The sequence below is a fragment of the Acomys russatus genome, chromosome 13 (assembly GCF_903995435.1).
Source record: "Acomys russatus chromosome 13, mAcoRus1.1, whole genome shotgun sequence".
Taxonomy (NCBI): Eukaryota; Metazoa; Chordata; class Mammalia; order Rodentia; family Muridae; genus Acomys; species Acomys russatus.
In genome coordinates, this window is record NC_067149.1 from 23,855,707 (window position 1) to 23,856,696 (window position 990).

Below are 990 nucleotides of genomic sequence, written 5' to 3' on the forward strand. Positions count from 1 at the left end.
TCACCAGTTACTTCTATGACCCCGCCCCCATGGGGCAAAGACTCTCCCCGACCATCAAGCAGGCAGTTTTGCATTGGACATTGGCTGGGTGTCTCTAAGTTGACTCAGTGGTGACACTCTATGCATGGCTATGGTGTCAGGTGCCATAGGTTAGGGTCCTCGAGTTGTTTTACCTGTGCTTTTGACCAAGCATTCTAAGTAGGCATTCTAACTCCTTCCTTGAGTTTGTCACATCATCCAGGGACTCAGAGAACCCAGCGAAACATGCCTACCAGTTTCTTGAAAAAGATGGAGACAAAGATATAAAAGATATGTGGGAAGGGATGAGAGGCATCTGTGCTCTGTCTGGGATCTCGCAACCTAGGATCTCAACATATCTGTCTCTCTGAAACCTCTTTGAATCATCTTTTTTTAATTTTTATGGTAACTCCATTGCAAAGTCACAGTTGTTAATAAACCAGATGGAGAAGCCTATCACAACATGTGTGTTCAAATTTTTCTTGGTTTCTTTGTGCAATGGTTGTTTTTCAATGGGTCCCTGGAATAGGATCTATCTAAAATCTGGAATGACCTACTAGCCAACAAAGATTGGTCAGACTTGTAAATCAGAGACTGAAACAAACAAATAAACCAACAAACCAAACAAACATCAGGAAAGCATATAAAGACATGTATCATAAGATCACAGCTATGCTCATGATTCGTTGTTTATTTCCCATCCTAGACTTTGTACTGAATGTACACTTTACATTCCTGGGGAAAAACACATCAGTGATTTATAGTCTCATATCCCTGTGGAGCAAGAGCCTCAAAGTAATGTTCTGAGCATTTGAGGCCCAGCTGCTGAATATAGGCAAGGGGGGAGGGGAGCTGTGGGAGGGAAAAGAGGGGGAGAACCAGAAAATCCAAAATAAAAGTTAAAATGCTGACTTACTTTTTGCAGCAAATTCATTCCTGAAGGAATTTAGTTCATACAAGAGAATGACAATG